Raw genomic sequence first — 24194 nt, forward strand, 5'->3', positions numbered from 1 at the left:
ACAAGTCCCACAAGAATTGTTTCAGTTCATGATTGTCAAATATCCATCTAAGCTAGGAGGACTTAATGTGACACAGTGGGCCATGATCACCAAGGAGCATCATCACTAGTAGTTCACGTCCCAGGAAGGATCCCTTTCTAGATCTTAAATTCTAGTTTGTTCGTTAGTTGCATATTTTGTTGTTTCTTCTAGCCTTTAATTTGTCTGCATGCCAAATTTAAGGATCCACTCTTCAATTGATGATATCTTTGTAAAACTATAAAAACTCCATTGCCAAATGAATAAGAACCAATAATTTTTCTTTGGGATTCATTTATGATTTACTTTCTCTATTCTCTCAACATTTTTTGTGCATTTCTTTGTGGATGCTTGAGATAAATATCATTAAACCTCATCACACTTGTACTTGAAAATTTGCTAGGTTTTGATAACACCAATAAGACGATGAGTGACATACCTAGACCCTTAGTCTAAAGCATGTTACCATAAATCCAACTTTAATACCATTTTGAAAGAAATGAATGTATGTTGTCTGACATATAGGCTGATGTGATTGTCGATGATTTTAAAATTCAAGAATGTGGATGAATTAATAATGCACAACAACATTTAAACATACACAACATAAATTGGACATAACATTCAAGCATAAAATCTACATATTAAATAATAGAGTGATTGGAATATTTATCCTTATAAATATTTTACACAACTAGCTACAAATGTCAAATATTCCATCCAACCGTAGTTATTTTTGGACTAATTCTCTCTACAATAGGCCATGCCTAATCTAGGGCTATGATTCCACAAATGTTAGCATGCTCCTATGGATGTCTATAGTCAACACTAAGAGACCAATACCTAGCAAATTAAGAGTGGTGCGACTCCTACAATAATTCCTACTAGCCAACTCTCTTTTCCATAATATTTCACAATCTAAGGATGATATTTATTTCTATGTATTATAGTACCTTAGACAATCTCCATCCCATCCAAGGCTCTAACATAGATTGGTAAGTAATCTCTTAGTTATGGGATTTAGGAAATCTAACTACTAGTGGAGCACTTACAACAACTTTTACAGAAGCACTTGAGTGATTTCTAAATGAGAACCCCTCGCAAACCTGAAAAGATAGTTATTATCATTAATATCAACACAAGAGATTGGTCTTCAACACAAATTGTATATTCTCCTCTTGTAGCACCAAAAATCTATTTTTTTGTCCTCCTTCTTTTTCAAAGTTAGCTATCTCCTCTACTCAAATTATTTTTCTCACATCTAGATGAGATGATTCTCTCACCCACCTCTTAAATGAATTCAATAAAACCACTCCCCTCATGAGTGTACTTAGCCCATGGTTCAAGAACTAATTGATATGACTCTTCTACCAACCTCAAAAATGCATTCAATGACTCGTTTTAATAATCAAAATGCGGATTATATGGTAATGACAATTAATTTATGCTAATAATATGAGATTTTAGGAATGCATGATTTGACCTTCGACCCATTTTAACCCCCTCATTTATGGAATGGTAGGTCCTCCATGAATACGTTCTTATCCATCTTATAACTAGTGATGTATTTTGTATTATTATTTTCAATACAAATGTGTACATATAATTTTTTGTTTGATATTGTGTCCATGACTTGTGGGACTGGAATGTGACCTAAGAAACCATAGCCTAGGGCACCTAAGCCATCAAAATCACTTGAAAATCACACTAGGCTTAGACCACATCAACCCTTAACATGGATAATTTTTTTTGATGTCTCCTGGTGACTATTACGAGTTTCGCACATTAGTCGCTTTACATAATAAAACCATTCAAATCCAATGATGTTATTGATATTTAGATACATTTTTACATATTATATATCTTGGCATTTACACATTCATCATATTTAAAAATATGCATTTCTAATCTAGTGATCAAAATCGGGGTGCTACAATTTCCTCCCCCTACATTTTTTCACTATATTTCGTGCACATCACCATATAGGTTTACATGTAGATACATAATTTTTTTTACATCTTAGCACTCTATAATTTGACAATTTAGTAACTCCTATAGAAATTCCAAATTCCCAACTCTCACTCCCCTCAACCTACATAGTCCAAGGAAGAGTACTCCCTTCTCTCCATAACAATCCTTTAGGCTATCCCACTTACCTTTGAGGGCTTACCCACTGGTTGGACACGAAATATCCAAGATATGGAATTTAGTAATCCTAGCTATAAAAAATGGTGTCTTTAATCATTTATTCAAAAGTGTACATTCATATTTCGTCAAAATATCCAAAAAACTATGGGTAGTTCTCCCACATAACCTATTCATGCTCCCATGTGGTATCTTCAGGATTGAAATAGGTGCACTAGACCTTTACCAAGGTAATGGCTTTGCACAGGAGCACTTCTAATTTTGAGTCTAAGATGCATATTGGCTTCACCCAAAAGTCCCCTTTGTGCTCCACTTAGACCATGGTCTAATCAATCACAAGGTTAGGATTAATAGGCACATAATTTTTCAATAAAGATATATGAAACACTTTTATGAGTATTCATGGATGCAAGTAATTCTTGAATATATATAACTAACCTTATCCTATCTAGGATTTCAAATGGTCCACAATATTGTGCTACCGATTCTGGGTAGCTTCCCAATTTTAGTTAACTCTTTTTAGCCTCCACTTTGAAAAACCCATCCCCATCCAATCTAAATTATCTATGCATTTTTTCTTTGTTTGTGCAACTTTCTACCTATATTATTTATCCTTTATATTTTAATTTATCTTTAACATATGTTTTTGCATCTCTTTTATAATATATAGCCCAACAATCACGTTTCTTTTCTAGGTTATCCCAACTCAAAATATAACTTTACAATTTCCTTTTTATATAAATTTCCACAATATTGGATTCCTTATCAATTGACTTAATTGAAATAACATGTGTGCCTTTTGTAAGATTTTCCATCACTACCATGATGGAATCATCTCACCTTGTTAGCCATGGTAGCTTAGTGATGAAATTTATGGTAACAAACTATCTTGATTTTCACATGTATACCATGAATCCAAGACACAAGCAGATAAGTTGTATAAAGAAGTTTCTCTCTTGCAAGAGGGTTGCTTAACTTAACTTGAGAAGGCACCCTCGTATCAGCTACAAAAATAAATTTGTATTTCACTAGTCTTTCGCTACGAAATGATGGTTTTTCGTAGAGGTTTTTTAGATCCATTGCAAGAATTGTGAGTTTTAAATTCAAGGGATAAGTAAGATGTCTGGTTGATGAGTAAGATGTCTGGTTGGTCAATAATAGTTGTCTATAAGACACTACAAGAAAAACTTAAAATTGTGGATTTAGTCATCCGACTGTGGTAGAAAATGCAGAGAATAAGAGAGGCTTGAGTCTATACAGGATTGAACAAGTTCAATATTTAACCAGAGAAAATTCCATCATGGCTTATTGATTGGATGCTTGATCAAGGGGGGTTCCTAATTGGGAACCTCCAGCCTGCTCACATGGATTTCAGGTTTTTCTCGTTGGGTGATCTTTGGACTACAGTAACTTCCCTAACTACTTCAGAACAGGTTGAGGCTATATTGAACCTAATTGAGAGCAGATGGGATGATCTTGTGGGCACCATGCCTATGAAAATCTGCTTTCCTGCATTGGAATATGAAGAGGTGAATTATCACTCATAGTGATCTTAAGAACATGCATTGGTCATATCATAATGGAGGATCATGGTCGTCAATTCTTTGGCAGTTTACTATTGCACGCATAAGGATGGGGAGGCCAGATATAGCAAGTAGAGTAGTGGAAATTGTAGAGAAAAGGATTTCAAAGTATCGGTGGCCAGACTATTATGAAACAAAAGTAGTGAGACTTATTGGCAAGCAAGCTCGACTCTACTAGATATGGTCAATTGCTAGATACCTTACTGCCAAGTCATTCCTAGCTAAATCCAAACATAGCATGCATATTGGCATATGAAGAGGACCTTGCCCTTCTGGAAGGATGTCTATGTCCCATATGTGCTAGCCCACATAGAAAATGTTCCATAAATGCAATGCGATCAAAATCACGCATTCTTGTATACAAATCTACTAGGAAATTTTTCTCTAAAAAATAATAGTTTGGATCTGTAAAAAGTGAAAGAAACTCTGGAGCATCAGAAAGCATGAGAATGGATTTATAAAGTTATAAAGCGTCATTAATATAAGAAGCTGACAACCGTATTGATATTTAGATTTATCATTCCCGTATTGCAAATCGATATTAATACCCCACATAGGCATAGATATAACAAGTTGACAACCAGATTGATATTTAGATTTAGTTCGTTCCCTTATTGCAAATCGATATTGATACCCCACCTAGGCATTGAAAAAGTCATAGATGGAATCTTTTAAAGCAGTAGAGGAGGTGGTGACAACAGAAGTTCTTTCAGTGGTTCCACCAAAGAAATCTACCAGTTTTCGTTTGAGTGGCGGCTCGACTAGTTGCAGATCGAGTTGTCGTACCAGCTTCCCTTCACCTGGTTCCAAATGCAGTATATCCTGTTGACCGAATAAAAGCAGTTGATCCAACAGAGGTAGAGGTAGTGGATACCATTCCAGGTGAAGTCCCATAAGTAGATGAACTAATAAAATATCGGTATACCCTTTTCTGAGCAGCAGAGTTAAAAATGGATATAAGCATCGGAGAGGCGGATAGGAATACATATAAAGTTATAAATTGAGTAGTATAACAAACATCCCTTCATTTCCTACGCCCCATGACCAAAGTTCCAAATTTGCGTGTAGATTGAGATTTATGACCCCTGACGTTAGCTCGGATAATTGGAAGAGTCTATTCTAATCTACAACGTTGCAGATCACTTTACACCTTGACCCAGATAAATCAAACACCAGAAGTAGGGAACTCGCACCCTCTTTGATAACCTCAACCTAGTAGAAAGAACCTAGTAGACCAAAGAGACATACACCTTCAATTCTAACCTGGCCCCATGAACTTGAACCCTACCGCCGAGTCCTAGATAATTCAACAGTCACCTACCATTGCTCACTGCCTTTCTAAAGGTACCACGCCGCTCCAGAGATAAAAATCCATTTTTGTTGCTAAAAACTAATGACACCCAAATTTGTGCTACTGTATAGGAATCAAATCAATGTAAATACCAAATGAAAGTGCTTCGAATTTTATGAACTTACCAAAGGGTCCATCCAAGGGCACGAACAACAGTGGAGTAGAAGGAATCAGTGACATAGTAGATTTGCGTCATGGAAATCAATCCCGAAACCTCCAGATTAGATTTGCGTCATGGAAATCAATCCCAACACCTCTAATTATTCATATGTGACACTAATATATGGATTTATGTGGGTAAATCTCCACTAACTGTATCCTCTCCTCTATCTTGGGAATAGTCAAAACTATTATTTATGTTTCCACTGACTCTATAAAATCAAATAATAGAGAAATAAATCATCATTTATGGTTATAACGTCGACCACTGCTCTCTGATCTTCTGTCAATATTTATTGCACTATTTATTCATGAAACTAGGAGTTGAAAAAATCGATTTTTTGTGAGGTAATATATTGAAGAGATTCTCCTCCATTCGCTGATCCCTCAACCTATCGAAATTCAACTCTAAAACGCTCACTGCCGGTGAATCACTATCGCATTTCCTGTGAAAATGTATAATAAATCTGCCGCTAAGGCATCCAATTTCAATCGATTTGAAGAACGGGAATCGATCTAGATATCTTAAAGATCGATCCGGGGATGTACCTCTTTCTAGATATTCACAGCGAAGATTGGAGATCGATATTGCCATGCCAAACTATTGTTTTGGCTCTTTTTTTTTGGGTGGAAATTAGATCATGGTAAAATATGTTTAACAACGTGCCTAATTTTGAGCAATATGTGTTAAATTTGTTTTTTGGTGGGAATTAGATCATGGTAAAATATGTTTAACAAAGTTCCTTATTTTGAGCAATATGTGTTAAATTATGTGATACGTCCCTATAATACTAGTGATTCCTCCATTATTATTGTCATTGTATCCCTTATTGTTACTGTTGTGCCCCTATTGTCCCCATATTGTCATTATTGTGCCCCATAGAAGCCCACTATTGTTGTTTTTGTGCCCTTATATCATTATTGTTAGGTCGACTTGGGTTATATTGTGACCCCTTAGACTCCTATATATAGAAAGAAGGTTTTTTCATTTGTATCATCCAAGAATTTTTCGTTTGTGTAATGTAAAGGAGGTTTCCCCCTCAAAGAAGTTGATTTCTAAGTCGTTGATCTATCTTTTCTATATTTTTGTGAGCTAGTTTCATAACATTTGGTATCAGAGCTTTGGATTCTAGGGTTTCGCTGTGCCAAACAGGTCATCGTGGAATTTTAGCTATAACTTGTTTTTTGCCACATTTCTGAAGCTAAAACCAAAACCCATTTGATCCGAAATCACACTGAACATTGGATTCAAATTCCAGATGTTGTTACACTATATTTTCTGAGATATGATCTGAGGAACTTAGGGTTTTTGCAAGCTCCAGAATTCTATCTCAAACAGGTCATCGTGGAATTTTCACTATAATTTGTTTTCTACGAAGTTTTAGACTCTGAAATTAAAACCCATTTGAGCCGAAATCGTGGTGAATCTCAAGCCTGAATTTCAGATCGTGTTTCTCTGTGTTTTCAGAGATACAGTCCAAGACATTTAGGGTTTTTGCAATATCCCGAATTATATCCCAAACAAGTGACCTGGGGAAAATAGTCATAACTGTTTTTATGAACATCAGATTAAAATTTCGTCAGAAGTTACAGAAAGTGGACGACCTTTAGTTTTCTGTGTATTGGTTTCAAGTCCTAAGGTCAAAATAGTGACACGCGACACTTCGTACAAGCTCGCTTTACTGAACTAGTCTATAATCAAGTCATCGTGGGAGATTTGGTATAAATCTTAATTGGAGAATCCAATATTGATCAGACTTGCGGAGTTAGAAAGAGGACTCAAAGGGTTAACATAGGAAGAAATTTCAAAACTTAGAGATCTGAAATTATAGAGATAAAGCAGATTCAAGATCAAGCTCCTACAAAGTGAAAAACGGTGTGTAGTTTGTTTAAATTTTTGAATAAGTTTGGTTTGAAAAAATAGTTTGAAGGAATGCAAAGGGCATAATGAAGAATTATTATCATTAATTGATGCCCTAAAGAAATAAAATGTAAACACATAGTAAGAAACCTGAAATCTCTAGCATGACTCATGAAGAAGAGGAAAAAATGCAACATTATATATCAAAATTACGAGACCAAGTGCAACAAAATTCAGTCTCACAAAAAGTAACAGAAGCTAAGATGGATGGTTTAAAGAAAGACGTAGAAGCTAAGATGTATGGCACGGAAGCTAAGATGCACTACAACAAAACAGACAATTTGTGCCAGATTTAGCACCAGATTTTAGTGCATTTTTTTCTCAATTCGGATTAGCAGCTTGGCACTAAATCTGGCTCTATTGTACAATTTTTAAAGTGTCCTTTTTTGCACCAAATTTTGCATCATTTTTTACACCAAATTTTCCATCATTTGTTGCATCATATTTTGCACCAAGATTTGTATTTGGTTTTACAAGAGGTTTTGCTTCTAGTTTCGTGCCATTTTGTGCATCTATTTTTGCATCACTTTTTGCTTCATCTTTTATGGCATTTTTTGCTTCTAGTATTGTGTCGTAATTTGCATTGAGTTTTACACCATCTTTTGCATATGATTTAGTGCCTTTTTTTACATCCAGTTTGTGCCAATTTTTGCATCTAGTCTTATGCCATTTTTTGCTTCTAATTTTGTCTTATTTTTACATTTATTTTTGCGCTAGTTTTTTTGCCATTTTTACACCATTTTTTCCATCCAATTTTGCACCATATGTTGAATCTAATTTATTGCCAAATTTTGCATGCATTTTTGCACCATTTTTTGCATCCACTTTTGTATTTTATTTATATCCCTTTTTTGCATCCTATTTTGCATCATTCGTTGCATCCAATTTATCATCTTTTTTAACACCATTTCTTGCATTCAATTTTGCATCCTTTTGAGTATCTAAATTTGCATCCTATGTTGAACCATGTGTTGTGTCCACCTTTGCATCCCATTTTGTGTTTACATTCAATTTTGAACCATTTTTTTCATCTACTTTTGCATTTGTTTTTGCACCATTTTTTGAATGATTTGTTGCACCTCATTTTACATCCAATGTTGCATCTTAATTTTCATCCAAATTTGAGCCATTTTTATACCCATTTTTGCACCATTTTTTCTTCTTTTGTGTCCAATTTTGCACCATTTTTTATGTCCAAATTTGCATCCTTTTTTTCTGCGACATTTTGTGTCCACATTTGCATTTCATTTTGCACCTATATTTTAGTTTGAATTTTCATCTAGTTATGCATCATTTTTTACATCCTTGGTTTCACCCTTTTTTAGTCCCATTTTGCATCTTGTTTTGTGTCTTTTCTTCTATCCTTTTTTCACCCAATTTTGCATCCTAATTTTACACCATTCTTTGCATCCTCATCTTGGTGTCCATTTTTGCATCTTGTTTGCACCCAATTTGATATCCTTTCATATTCCCTATTTTGTTCCCTTATTTGTGTCTAGTGTTCCACCTTTAAAACCCTTTTTGTGTCATTGTTTGCATCTTGTTTTGATGGCTAGTTTAATATCAAATTCTACTCCCAATTTTGCATCCACAGTTACATCCACTTTTGGCTTCTTGTTTAGAGTTAAATACTTTTATTTCCATTTATGACCCCCTCTATATGTTCATCTTACTAATTTCATTTACATATTGAAATATATTACAGTTTCTAAATATCATTTTGCTGTAGGATTTAATGCACAATTATATTCTCTATCTTTGATAGATGCATCTTTTATGATCTCTGGAATGCTTGAGCGTGCTTGGCTTATCTAAACCTCATAAATACAATGTACCTTCCTACTCAATGCATTAGCCACTCGCTTTTCCTGTTAGGAAATTATATATTACAGAGTAATGGAACACATAAAATATATTGTAGAAATACAAACACATAAAACAAGAGAGACATAGATATATGTGGCTCACCCAATTTGAGCTACGTCCACGGGAAACAACCAGTCCTTCCTTTTATATTATCCAGCAAACTAAAGAGATACAACCTACAGCATATCCATTGTAATTCCCTCTTCGCTCTCACACATTCTCCTCTCTCTTTCTCACTTAGAATACAGATCTACATAGACGCAATAAAGTTCCCTCATATATAGCGATGGGTTTCATTCTAGGGCACAAAACCCTAAATTAAATCTAACTTCTACTGTTAGATCTCCACCTAATGAAAGACATAGATTGACTATGAAATTACAACATTAGGGCACAAAACCCTAAATTAAATCTAACTTCTACTATTAAATCTCCATCTAATGAAAGACATAGATTGACTATGAAATTACAACATTTTGCAAGGAAATTTTACATCTACTTTTAGCTTCGGGGGCGCTGCCCCCGATCCCCCGCTAGGAGGACTTTCAAGGATCGCAGCCCCCCCCCCCGTGGACCCCCCTTGCAGCGCAAATATTACCGGCGGCATCTCCGCCATATGACGAACTGGGGTCCAATGCGGTGATACCTTTAAATAAATAAGATAATCAGGCTCCACACCCAACATTTCCTTCCCCTTAAGATGTTTCATTTCTAAATCGAACTCACTTAAAAATGTCATCCATTTGGCCTATCAAGCATTTAAGCTAGACTAGTTGAAAATTGGTAACGCTGTTATGATATGTTAACAGTAGAAATTTCTACTCCAATAAATAGTGTCGCCACATTTTAAGTGCATGCACTACTGCTGTTAATTCGAGGTCATAAGCGGAATATCGTTGTTCATACTCCTTCAATTTATGTGATTCGTAAGCAATAACTTTTCCTTCTTGTGTCAACACTCTGCCAACACCTTCTTTACTTACATCCATGCAAACCACGAAAGAATTTTCCGAATCTTCCGCCTTTAGCACGAGTGTAGTGGTAATTAGGTGTTTTAATCTTCCAAATATTTGCTGACATTCAGTTGTCCATTGAAAGGTGCACCCCTTTTTCTGTAAGGAGGTCATTGGAAAAGCGATTTTTGAAAATCCTTCAATGAACCCGCGGTAATACTCGACCAAACCTAGGAAGGATCTGATATCAATGACATTCTTTGGAGTGGTCCAGTCCATAATGGTTTTGATCTTCTCTGAGTCCACTATTATCCCCTCTACTGATATAACATGACCCAAGTAATGGATCTGGTCTTTGAAAAAGTCACACTTGCTAAATTTAGCATATAATTGGTTCTCCCGCAAAGTTTGCAACACTATTCTCAGATGTTATTTGTGCTCCTCCTAATTTTCAGAGTATATCAAAATGTCGTCAATAAAAATTAATACAAACTTATCAAGGTAGGGTTGGAAAATATCGTGCATCAAACTCATAAAGGTAGCTGGGGCATTTTTGAGGCCAATTGGCAGCACTACAAACTCGTAATGACCATAACAAGTTTGCAACGTCATCTTGTAAGCGGGGTCGCGTGTTGTGCACGCCAAGACTCCAAGATGAAGGGGTTTCGCATGGTGAAAGCATGTCAGCTACACGATTTGGGAAGGAATTGACCCATGGCATGAGTGCCCCAACTCAACAAAAAAACCAAAACGAAGGTTCGAATGTTATGAAGGGGCACGATTGTACAAAATTACGGGCTTTTGGAAACATTGCAATAGGTCAGCCAAGGGGTGTGCCCTCCTGGCAAGAAGCGTTCGCACAAGATGTAAGGTGGTCTTGAAGATGTATAGGGGCATCAATTAGACTTAATAGGCGATCTAGGACACATATAAAAGAGAAACGACACGAGAGAGCAAGGCATCAAAAAATCACATATGCAATATTGTTGAACAAGTTCATAAGGCAAAGTCCTGTGATATCGCATAATTTTTTGAGGTTATGAACAAGCAGAGGGAGTGAATAGGTAGAGAGGTGTAGGGGTATGTGCTCGCCTAGCGCGTAATAGGCATACTTGTGATGAGTTTTTTGTTAGGTTTCTCTTAGCAGGACAAGCCATATGGTGCCCTAGTTTGTCTGTAAAGAAAATGGTTGTATTGTTGAAGTGTGAAGCTTAAGTGCTGAACAAAATTTGGTTATGTGTTGTGGCAACGAATCTTTGGGGTTCGGCCCAACCTTTGTTGTACTTCTATTGTAATATACATGAAGTTAATAAAAGTCAAGGAGCGAACTTGTTTGGGAATTTCCCCCTCCCACTGTATATGTTTCTCTTGTTCATCACACATTGTTGCTTTATGATATCACATTGTTAATGAATTTTTATTTTTGTAGCTTATGTTCAAGTTACGATATTGCATATTTATATAAAAGTGAATAAGAGGGAAACTGAACTTGAAAAATTGACCAAGTAAGAAGGGTTGAGAAGTAGTTGTAGCCTGGGTTAAAGTAATTATATAATTTGCAAAAAAATATTGTCGGTGTTGCACGTTTCCCATGGTGATCTTAAGGCATCACAATGCGGGGCTGTGACAATAACAGACAAACGAGCAAGGATGCTTGATACCATGACAACATTTAAGTCGAGTTTATTACATTGACAAATAAAAGATAGCGTTTAACTACTCAATTCCTGTTAGCTTAACGGTGGAATCGAACATACAAATATTGTGCAGGGGTACAGCGGAAGAAAGCATCTTTGCACTCTTCACAATGAGGCAAAGGAAGTTGTGTGGAACTAAATTTCGTTGTACAGAGTACAAATGTGCGGAAGCTGGAATAACGACATATTGCAGAGACTATTGCAAAAACAAAGCATTCTCAAATAATGAAAAAAGCAGACCCCATTATCTTAATTGATGAATTAGCAGTAGAAGGACTACGCTGCGTTGCCGCTATCTCTTCTTAATTTTAAGACTAAAATTAGCTTAAAGATAACTCAAAATTACGATAATTTAAATTAATTTGCACATTTCCAATTCAGATTGTTAATTTTGAGTCGGAGTTATCTTAGAGACACCATTCAAATTCAACTAGTATGTTTAATCAAATGTAATTAAGGAAAAAAATTATAATTAACCAATTAAAAAAATTAAAAAAATTATATTTGAAACATAAACTAACTCATCCATGTATATCTCAATTTCAATGGAATATTAAGATCAAATCTTACCGGAAAAGGTTGTGAGACATTCTTATAACATCTCACCCGTTTAGCAGATTTGATAACGAATCGGATCGATGAGGAACCCATTTGATAGGATTTTCATAGCGCACAAAGAATGATCATCAACACGTTTTGATAGGTAGTGGAAAATTGTGGAATATCTTTATTTTAGAGTAATAATAATTCTTTAAAGTAATGAAAAAAAAAAAAAAAAAATTATAATATATATATATATATAATTTTAAATTAACTAACCAATTATATATGTTAAAATAAATATATGATCTATATATTTTATATTTTAAGATTAAAATTGTGTTCATTTCATTCTATTTTATCATATTATGATATGATGTGATGGTGACCATAAAAGTTTAGAACATTAAAATGTTGAAAAAATTATTTTCTAACTTTAATTGAAAATATGAAGTTTTTATGTTTATTAATAAATAGTAAAAATTTTTTATTAAACCAGTAATATTAACAAGATCATATGATGGTAGGCTGGTAGGTATTAGCACCTATTGTAAAGCTAATGTCCAAAAGTACGTGGATAGCACATACTTCAATTCAGAGAATGGCACATATAGGACGTAATCATTATTCCACGTGTCTTCCAACAATCCTTCTTTATATAATAATAGAATTTGTTCAAGCACATCCCACGGACCAAAACACAATACGTGCTCGGCAACAAACTCTGAAGATGTAATAGAATTCGTTCCACAAACCTCTTCTTCACTATAAAATTTCCACGTAGCTTTTATTATAAGCCTATCCAAAAGGACACCCTACTCAACAAAGAGACCGACCAAATTACAGTGTACTTTATATATATATATATACTAGTGTTGCATGATAAGCATCTGAACATTTCCGTGCTATTCAAATCTTTTTAGTTTCATATTAACCATTTTGAAATCGTTGATTACTGTGACAATATAATTCATAAAAGGAACAATGTTCCAATATGTGGGATTTCGTTTTTATTCACGTGAAATTACTAGGTCACAATCATCGTTCGTGTGGGGTTTGGTTTTTATTGCCGTGGAATTACTATGATAATATTATTAATAGAAAATAATAAATTTGATGGGATTTGGATTTTATAATAATGTAATATTAATTTTTTTTTATGTTGTTTTTAATATGATTTTTTTGGAGTTTTTTTAATGAATTTTTATAGTTTAATTTTTCTAAAATAGCGTAGGAATTATTGAAATCACATGGATAATCATTACACAATATAAGTATTTTATACAGTGAACAAACTAGTTTAAATAACACAAATCAAGATTTCATCTTAAATTTTTCCAATAACACCAAAAACTCCAAAAAAATCACACTAAAAACAACTCTTCTTTTACAGCTAGATTTTTAAACATTCTTTGAAATTACAATCAACATAAATTCAAGGATGATTAATGTGAAATTTAGTTTTTATCCACGTGGAATTGTTTCTATATGACATCACGGATTCCATATTTGTGAGATATTTCATATTAGGAGATAGAAGCCCAGAGAAGCCCCTTCAAATTCTTCAAGTAATCCTTACACCATCCTTCAACAATTCCAACAACCTAATCACTAAGAAAGGGTTCCTCAAATGCATCTTGAAGGAAACCTGAAAAAACACTAAGTGGAGAAAAGGAAGGCTATGAAAGATTTTTCACCTTTTTTTAGCAGATGGAAGACGAGAGAAGCCCTTTCAAATCTTTAGAGTAATCCTTCCAGCAATCTTTCCTGTAATCCTTCAACAATTCCAACAACCCAAGCGCTAAGAAAGAAATGCATGCATCCACAGAGTCTTTTGTTGTGCTCCCCGTTAATGGCGGTGTTGATCTAATGCTCCCATGTGTTTTGTGGCATGTGCTTAAATCTAGTGATTTGTTGTTCACTGTTTCAGTAGAGGATGCATGTGTATATACATCTAGCAGTAGCTTTGATTGGATCCTTGACTCTGGGGCATCTCACCATGTAACCCCATGCAAAGATAGTTTTGTTTCATATAATCCCGGTGATTATGGTAGAGTGCATTTGGGGAATAATCATTTTTGCAGTATTGTTGGAGTGGGAGATGTCCAGATCAAGATGAAAGATGGACAAGATATATTGTTGAAACAGGTCAGGCATGTACCAGAAATGCGCATGAGTTTAATCTCTATGGGACGACTGGATGATGAAGGCTATTTGACAAGCTTTTGAAAAGGAGGATGGAAAATTAGCAAACGTGCATTGGTTGTGGCCAAAGGACCCAAGATAGGAACATTATACACATTGAAGGCACTAATAGGAAAATCAGATTTGGCTGCTGTCACAAAAGAAGGAAATTCAGTAGATCTGTGGCATAAGCGTTTGGGTCACATGAGTGAGAAAGGCTTAAAAATCCTTGTTGGTAAAAAATTATTGCCAGATTTGAAATCCTACAATCTTGATCTTTGTGAGCATTGTATATATGGTAGACAAAGAAGGGTTTCATTCCTTAGAGGTGGCCATGAAGGAAAGTAAAATGTATTAGAATTGGTACACTCGGATGTGTTTGGGCCTGTTAATATCAAATCATTAGGAGGAGCATCATATTTTGTAACATTTATAGATGATGCATCCAGGAAGGTTTGGGCATATCCTATGAAAAATAAAAGTGAAGTGTTTGGAATATTTCAAAAATTCCATGTTGTTGTTGAAAGAGAGACTAACAAATTGCTGAAGTGTTTAAGAACAGATAATGGTGGAGAATATTGCTCAAATGCATTTAAGGAATATTGTAACAGGTTTGGCATAAAGCATGAGAAGACTGTGCTTGGTACTCCTCAACAAAATGGTGTCGCAGAAAGGATGAATCGCACCATTATGGAAAAGGTGCGAAGTATGTTGTCCAATTCCGGTTTGGAGAAGAATTTTTGGGCTGAAGCAGTCAGGACCGCTTGCTACCTCATAAATAGATCTCCAACTACAACCTTGGATTGTGGTATCCTTGAAGAAGTTTGGACTGGTAAGAATTTGAATTATTCTCACTTGAAAATCTTTGGATGTGAAGCATTCGTACATATTCCCAAAGAAAATAGAACTAAGCTAGATGATAAATCTATGAAATGCATTTTTTTGGGATATGTGGATGAAGATCTTGGTTATCGTCTATGGGATCTAGTGAAACATAAAATTATTAAAAGCGGGGATGTTATATTTAATGAATCAAAAATGTTCGAGAGGACTGTAGGTGAGTTGGAGGTCAAGAAGGTTATTGACATGTTTGAAGAGCAGCAGGAAAACATACCACCAATACAAGAAAATGAATAGCAAATTCAGGAGCATGAAGAACAACAAGTGGAAAATGATGAACAACAAGAAGAAGGAATCTTGCAAGAACCTTTACAGGAGATTCAACCTGATAATGCACCACCACAGTTGGTTCGCAGATCTTCTAGGCCTCATAAGACTTCACAAAGGTATCCTCCTTCAATCTATATTTTGTTGACTAATGAAGGTGAACCTAATTGTTTTCAAGAAGCTTGTAAAGTCAAGCACAGTAAAGAATGGAAGAAAGCAATGGAAGAAGAAATGAACTCTTTGCAGGAAAATAAAACTTGGGAGTTGGTAAACCTCCCAAAAGGTAGAAAGGCTCTACAAAACAAATGGGTGTATAGGATTAAGCATGAAGGTGACGAAAAGAAGGAGAGGTATAAAGCAAGACTGGTGGTGAAAGGTTTTGCCCAAAAAGAAGGTATTGACTTCACTGAAATTTTCTCACCTGTTGTTAAAATGTCATCCATTAGAGTCATTCTTGGTCTAGTTGCTGCTTTAGACCTAGAATGTGAACAGTTAGATGTAAAAATTGCTTTCCTTCATGGTGAATTGGAGGAAGAAATTTATATGGAGCAGCTAGAAGGCTTCATAGAAAAAGGCAAAGAAGGCCTTGTTTGTAGGTTGAAGAAGAGTCTTTATGTGTTGAAACACGCACCTCGAAAATAATATAAGAAATTTGATTCATTCATGTTGGAACATGGTTTTCAAAGGTTGGAAGCTGATCATTGTGTCTATATCAAGAGGTATGATCAAGAAAAGTATATCATATTATTGTTATATGTGGATGACATGTTGATTGTTGGGCATGATAAGAATAATATCAATAAATTGAAGAAAGATTTGGGGAGCAAATTTGCAATGAAGGATTTGGGACCACTACAACATATATTGGGCATGCGGATTATGCGTGACAGGAAAAACAAAAGGTTGTGGCTCTCACAAGAAAAATATATCAAGAAAGTGCTTAACAGGTTTAATATGAAAGATGCCAAGCCACTTAGAACACGCCTTGCTGCCCACTTCAAGCTGAGTAGTAAATTATGTCCTAGTAATGACAAGGAGAAAGAAGAGATGAGCAAGATTCCTTATGCTTCAGCAGTTGGCAGTTTGATGTATGCCATGGTATGCACACGACCAGACATTGCATATTCAGTGGTAGTAGTGAGCACGTTCCTTACCAATCCAGGCAAACAACATTGGCATGTAGTAAAATGGATTTTGAGGTATCTCAAGGGTACTAGTCATTATTGTTTATGTTTTGGTCATGATGAGACTGTGCTTGAAGGATTTACAGATGTGGATATGGCTGGAGATATGGATACCAGAAAGTCCACTACAGATTATCTGTATACATTTGCAGGTGCAGCAGTATCTTGGGTGTCAAGGCTACAAAGAATAGTAGCCCTCTATACAACAAAAGCAGAATACATAGCTGCAATAGAAGCTTGTAAAGAGATGTTGTGGATACAACGATTCCTAGGAGAGATAGGAATAAAGTAGGACAAGTATGTGTTATATTGTGATAGTCATAGTGCCATTCACTTGGTGAAAAACCCAGCATTTCATTCAAAAACCAAGCACATTGACTTAAGGTACCATTGGATCTGGCATGTGTTGAAGGAAGAACAGTTATCCTTGGAAAAGATCCATACAGATAGGAACCCTGCTGATATGCTCACTAAGATTCTACCACGAAATCAACATGAGTTATGTAGAGGCATGGTAGGATTCGGTGTGACTTGACGACTTATTTGGCTTCAAGTGGGAGAATGTTAAGTGTGAAGCCAAATTCATGCAGGATTCTAGATCCTTCCAGATTAGATATTTCTAGATCTCCAGGATTCTAGATCTTTCTACACCGCTAGTGGTTTCTAGAATCACATGCAGGATTTTAGATTCTTTTCTACCGCCATTAGTTTCTAGATCATTCCAAATCTCCATCTGAATCACATACAGGATTGTAGATCCTTCTTCTGCCTCTATAAATTTGTAATTTCTCTGGCCAAGGAAAGCAAGCCAAGGCCCAAGTCAGTTATGTAATGCAAAGTGATTTTTGTTCTCTAGTGATTGTTTTATCTATTCCACTATTTCTGATTGAGTAATCTTGTTGTTTCTCCATTTTTCTGTCTCTGTGAATTATTCTCTGCTATTGCCGTCTATGTCTCTGAGTATAAATCCATTGTGTGTTATGTATGCTCTGGTCTAACAACTGGTATCAAAGCCAAAGGTCTCGAGTTTGAAACACACCTAGCTCACGTTGAGGGGGGAGATTGTTGTGCTCCGCGTTAATGGCAGTGTTGATCCAACGCTCCCGTATGTTTCATGGCATGTGCTTAAAGCTAGCGATGTGTCTGTTTACTAACACCTGCTGGTTTTGGTGTAACAGCAATCGTGATTCCAACATCTTTGATTATAATAGATGGAATGGTAATGAATAATAAGTACAATAAATATTTAATGGCAATTTAAAACGCTCAAAATGGAGTGGCCCTGGTATTCTATTATTGCTCGAGGTTACAATCGGGCATGGAGTCAGAGAGTTATTATATTGAGAGATGGAGTAACGGAGTTATTATTAAGAGCATGAATGGTGAAATTGATGGACACCTGTTTTTTGGAGTTATAGAGACACCTGTTCTTTGGAGTTATTATTAACAGCACGAAAGGGTGAAATTGATGTACAATTTAATGAAACCACAAACAAGTGTTATTTCGAATTGAACAGGTCACCAACAGTTTGAAACAGATGATGATCTTATTGCGAGATTAAAAAAAACAAACAAACAAACAAACAAAACAAAACAAAAAACAAAACAAAATTAAACATATACTATACTTCATATCTAAATTTTAAAATGGTAGAAAAATCTTTATCATTATCACTATGACTATTATTATCACTATCCCTCTTATCACTCAAAAAATTTAAATAATTAATAATATAAACACTATCCCTCTTATCCCTGAAATTTTTTAAATAATTAAAAATATACACACTATTAACTTTAACTTTTGTTTTCATTTAATCTTACCCTAAATTAAGAAAAGAAAATTGTTATCAAGGGTGTGCAATTGGTTGGAAGAATGGTGTATATTCATGCAGGAAGCAACAACAAAAATATCATATCATTGGAAAAAAAAAACTAAAATCACCAAAATTCTCATTTGGTTGTAAAGCAAATCAACTCAAGTATAAAAACAATTATCATTTAAGTGAATAAAGTTTATTGAATTACATAGAGTGTTTAATATGCCAGCCACCAAATCACCATAAGGTCGTTTGATAAAAACAATTTTTTCAAAATAAATATTCAAATTATTTTAATTAAAGCTTATTTAAACCTTATTTTAATGAAAAAAATTATATATATATATATATATATATATATATATATATATATATATATATATATATATATGAGTAGAATAAAAGAAAATAAAGTGATATATATTAAGTGGAAGTAACAGAAGTAAAGAAAAAAAAAATGAATTATTTAATCAAAGAATATAAAGGAGTTTTGAAGTATAAAATGGAGAATTCAAAAATGACATAATAGAGAATCTTCTATGAGGCTTTTCTAATCGCACATTGTAGACTAATTACATTAAAGGGGAATATCTAAGGAAAATCAATTAATTAGCAAACTAATTATTAATTCTAGAATCAAATAGAGAAGGAAAGGAAGATATTTATCATTATTTATTAATATATTAGTTCATCCATAAACTCAAAAATTAATTTAAAAAATTAATTTGTCCTTCCTTTAAATTAAATTTTCTAACAACTTAAAAACTTCATAATCATTAAATTATTATATATTGACATCTCATTATATATCAATATCTACATATGCATATTCAACACATTTCTTCATTATTTTATTTCAATATCTACAAATTCACAATATTTCACCATTAGTTTACCTCAATATCTAATTATATTTTATATTATATTTGAAGTAATTTTATAATTACATCATTTATATGCTCCAAATCATTTTATTATAAAGTAAATTATAAGAAAGTAGTGAAATTTACCTATGTGTGGATAACGAAAGAATGCTTTCAAGATAGGTACAAAAATATACAATAAGATAGCTTGTAATAGTTGGTACAATAAAAAATATAAGTCAACAGAAAATAAATTATTAAATGTCAATTGAAATGAGGAGATTCATAAAATGAGTGAATGCCAAAAAACTTATGCATACTCGGAATAATCCTTCTTAAAAAAAATACAAATTAATTGGCATTGTAAATTTTCATCCTAAAAGAATGTGAATATAGTTACATTCACAAAGTTTATTGCTGGGAAAAAACTAAAGATTAAATGATAACATATGTTTTCAGTAAAGAAGTGTTAGACATGTTGTTAAGAGAAAACGCCCTTTATCTTCCTAAGTTAGTTTTTAACTTACAGACACCTATTATTTAGAATTGGACACACGTTACCAATGGTTTGAAAAGGATGGTCATATTATTCCGAAATACACCTTTCCACTACTATGCCAAGTGTATGTGTAAGGTGTGTGTTACATTTTTTAGTCTTCCCATTATGGTTAATCCTGATAGGTGTCAATTAACAAATGGCATGGTAAATTTTTAATGGAGCTTTGCAAAAAATTAATTTAAGCAAGGTTTAATCATACGATTTAGATATGCACCAAGTTAGTGGTGTGAATTCAATCCATTGATATTGTGGCAACTACAAGAATATACTGGCATCTTTAAATTCAAATCGTTCGATCAATTTTTTTGATTAGTAAAATCATTAAAGTGCCCAACTCCAATAGGAGGGATGCCTATCTACGTAACAAGGCATTTTTCTACGTCTTTGTCCAAATAAATTCCATCCATTCTGGTATTAAGATCTCCTTCAATGTGTTCGAAGATCAAGTTGTGTATTCCAATCTTCTCACGATGGAAGAATGTCGGCTACAAGTTGTGAATGCTATGTCTTCTTAGATTAGTAAAAAAAATTTCCATACCATATATAACAAAGTATTTTCCTATAATTTTGGCAACAACTTACTTCTAATTCTGCTTTAATAATATCTGAACGTACATATATTTGTACACTGGCACAGGTGTGTGGTAGTGGAAAATTTAAGTGGACAACCTCCATGAGTTGGGTATTTTATATATACGTCCTTGACTTTTGAGAGGAATATGTGTCAACACACATATGAGGAGTACAAGTTTTGACCAGCTTATGCCACGAATCTCCACGAGATCAATTATGTGACCCCTATAAATTTAGTAACTGAGTGTGGTTTAGATGTTAATGACTTGAAGGAGTTCTCTATGGAAGATTGATTTACTTTTCAAATATAAATGTATAAAAGTAGCTCAGCTATAGTTTAGGTTGTCCTAGGTTTTCAGTGTAGGATTAGTGTAGAATTAGGTAAAGTAGAATGAATTAATTTGTGCTCTAAAATTAATTCACAATAATTCAATAACAAATTTTCAAATCGCAAGCTAATCTTATTAGTTTTTTCTTTAAAGATTAGTATTGATCTATTTTAATCACAAATCTAAGAAGTGTTTACAATGATATAATTTCTTCTTGTGTATTTTTTTTTAATGTAAAATTTGGAAAAAAAATGTTTGCATCTCAAAGATAAATTGATAGAAAAAATATAGCCCAAATATAAAATAATCACATTACTTGAAATGGTTAAATATTGATAATTGATATATGTACTTGATATGGGCTTATGAGCATTTATCAACCATATTTATTAATGTGGTTGTGTTAGTTGTATTTTTTCTTTTTGGTCTAAGTAAGAGTGGAGCCTTCAGTTAACCGATAAAAAAACTACATATGGTACACGTCTTTACAATTTTAAAGACCAACAAAAGACAGACTCGTTGCTGGTTAACAGACAACAGGGTCAACAAAACCCAAAATCATACATCACATCACGGAGTTACAAAGACTCAAAAGCATATGCACACAAGATTCCCGACTTGCGATATGTGATTCCCATTTTCCACCGTTGATCTCATCCGCTAGATCAACGACTGTCACAAGTTCGCATCGCACCATCCAGTGATTTCACAGCTCTCGCATGCAAAATGTGAAAACAACTGGACTTCAAATAAATTGAAACCGCGCCAAAATCTTCTCGTGTCTGCTCGCCCAAGCCTAAGCGCTCAATCACCACCGTCAAACTTACCTTCAATCTGACGGTTAATACTTCCTCCGATCAATAGAGCTGCTAGGTGATCCAGTGCTATAGATCAAAACCCATTTGATCTGAAGGTCTACAATGACATCGCCTCTAATTGCTTACACAACATTTAACATCCTTATGGAGCCGATAAGGATTAAACCACTTCAATCTATAAATGTTTGGGTTGGTCCATGAGGTTAACATTCAATCCCTTTCTGGCTTAATTTCTGTTGGATGATGAAGGCCATTAAATCCTACAGTTTGTGGCCCTTCCTCTAGCAAACAGGTTAACCAGCTCTCGACCCTCGTAGTTGATTATGACGTAAGCACTGACTGTGGGATCGACAGTTAGGATTAACTGTGGCATTTCAACCCGGCTCAAGGACTTCCACTCTCTCCTACTCCCGCTAGTCTACTAATCATCGTTGATCCACCATGTCGATCCGACGGTCCAAATTGATACTCGCCATTCACCATCCTCTAGTACTTAGATTGAAACTTCACCTTTCAATTCTAAGCTCCACCTTTTAATCCTAGCCGCCCATCACAAACAAATCACATCTGTTGATCTTCTAGATCCAATGGTTAATGTGCTTCAACACTTCACTTTTGCGTTGTTCTCTTAATTTGAGTTTTTACAGTTAGGAGTTGCTGCGGCTCAAGGGCTTCTTCTCTCTCCTCCTTCTGCTAGTCTTCCTCCTGCTCATTGTTCATGGTTTGGAAGTGCTCTATATCTTTGGCAGCCTGACATTGACAATCATCATGCAGTTTACCAGAGGGTATAGAATCCCAATCGTGCCAAATATGGCTCTCCTTACATAGCACTCCTTCATTCGCTAGATGATCAGCTAACATTTTGGCTTTTCTTCGCACATGAACAAAGCTGACTGTTCTCAGGGTTTGCAAGTGGGAATGAATACGTTGAAAGACCTGTGATAACCTCCAATGCTTCGACACTTTTCTGGATGTCATTCCATTAAACATTTTCTTGGCCACATTAATGACCAATTCAAAGTCAGCTTCAATGATGGCATTGTGTAAATTTGACTCCACCAGGATTTCCAGGCATTACTCTAAGGCCATGAGCTCTGCCATGTTATTGGTGGTAGTCCCCAAATGACTGTGAAAGATATCCTTTATGCTCCCCTACTCATCTCTTATGAGGCCGCCAAATCCAACCATCCCTGGGTTGCCCTTAGAGGCCTCGTTTATATTGATTTTTAAAAAACCATGAGGAAGAGGCTACCAAATCTCTTTACCAGCAGTTGTTTTGCTCACACCCTTGTTAGTGCCTTGGGGAACCAGAGAATGGAGACCCAACTGCAGCAGTATGCTAGCATCCTAGGGTGATGAAGGGTCCTTAGGAATTTTCCACATTAGGGCTCCTACTGTATCTTTGAGCTGTCATAAAGTTTGGGCAATGATGTTCTGGGTCGAGCCTGTTATGTTCTTGAAAATCCTACCATTACGTTCTTTCCAGACATCCCAGATAATAAAGCTTGGAACTAGAGTCCAAGCCTTGTTAATGATTTCATTACCTGAGAAGTCTTTCCTCCAATTCTTTAAAGTGTTGGTGATGCTGAGTCTTTCACTGTCAGTTTGCCTGAAGACTGAGGCCGCCCAATCCCACAAGGTTGAGGTGAAGGGATAAAGGTTTAGTAAATGTTCCATCGTCTCCTCCTATAAGCCACATAGATGGAATTTGGATGGGCCAACAAAACCTCTTTTTAGAAGATTCTCCCATGTGATAATTTTCTTTTGGTGAACCAACCACATAAACAACTTGATTTTCATCCATTGCGAGTTCTGCCAAAGTTCATTCCACACTTGATCAGGGTTTGGATAATCAAAACCTAGGGCCATGCGTTTAGCCTCTTTGAAATTAAAGGTGCCTTTGATGTTTTGACCCCATCTCAGTTGGTTAGACAAGGATGACACCAAAATATTGCTCTGCTCCAGGTCAAGAGCAAGGGAATCTGCCTGGGCCTTCAAAGGACTCTCTTCACTATAACCAAGATCCTTCAACATTCTCCATTTACCATTGTCCCTTACCTGATCTCAGAATTCACTTACCATAAGTAAACCTTTATTTTCAGTGTCATTTTTTAGAGCGGTTAGTTCCCCTCTAAACAAATTTGGCTCCTGCTACCAGTTATCCTCCCAAAACCAAGCAAGGTTCCTAGCTCGGATCTCCTAGAAACTATGCTACTGGACAATGGCTCTATTCTCCCAAGCAAGTTTCAAATGTGGGAGACCTTAATGAGCCCAGACGTTCGGATATGATCCCTCTCCTCCCAATTATTTGCATATTTATGTTTCCAAAGCTTGGCCCAAGGGGTTACCACTTCCTTCAGCCACCTCCACCAAGGTTTGGCTCCCAAAACTCTACTGAGGGTTTCAGGGTCACGAAGCCCCAAACCACCATGGGCCTTAGGTTTGCAAAGCTTGTCCCAAGCTA

Source organism: Pinus tabuliformis, chromosome 8 (assembly GCF_031772625.1).
Source record: "Pinus tabuliformis cultivar Carrire ecotype Pingquan chromosome 8, CPIR1, whole genome shotgun sequence".
Lineage (NCBI taxonomy): Eukaryota > Viridiplantae > Streptophyta > Pinopsida > Pinales > Pinaceae > Pinus > Pinus tabuliformis.